This window comes from Chaetura pelagica, unplaced genomic scaffold, assembly GCF_000747805.2.
Source record: "Chaetura pelagica isolate M959 unplaced genomic scaffold, ChaPel_1.0 scaffold69, whole genome shotgun sequence".
Taxonomy (NCBI): domain Eukaryota; kingdom Metazoa; phylum Chordata; class Aves; order Apodiformes; family Apodidae; genus Chaetura; species Chaetura pelagica.
The window spans coordinates 1189801-1190193 of record NW_009970724.1 but is presented as its reverse complement, the minus strand read 5'-3'; the positions used below and the strand labels follow the sequence as shown (position 1 = coordinate 1190193).

The window sequence follows — 393 nt, the reverse complement described above, 5'->3', positions numbered from 1 at the left end:
CCAGAACAGAGCAGCCTCTGCCGTGGGGGGGAAGGCGATCTCCACTTTCCTTCCTTCTTCTCTCCCGAGTCCCCGTGCTGCGGCTGGCCCCTGCCAGTGAGCGTGGCAGTGGCCAGGGCTCACCCAAACCGTTCCCGCACCAGCAGCATCAGTTTTTTCTTGCCTTTGTAGATTTGTTTGAGATTGTCAATGAACTGGGCAAACTGTATATGCCCGTCCTGCGCCAGGAGGAAGGTCTCTCTGGCCTTGCTGAGGAACTCGATGAACTCCCCGTAGTGCCGCGGGCTGATGTGGGTGAGCCGGGAGTGGGTGGTGTTGATGTAGGCGCTTATCGTCGCGTCCAGCCGCTGTCGCAGGGGGGCTTTGTCAGTGGACATCAGGTTCCCCCAGTTC

The 393-nt window shown here is 59.8% G+C and overlaps 1 protein-coding gene across 1 annotated transcript in view; it reads right to left on the bottom strand.

The window, feature by feature from the left end:
* The window catches only part of ZSWIM5 (zinc finger, SWIM-type containing 5), a 110820-nt gene that overhangs the window by 3524 nt on the left and 106903 nt on the right, over window positions 1-393 (bottom strand).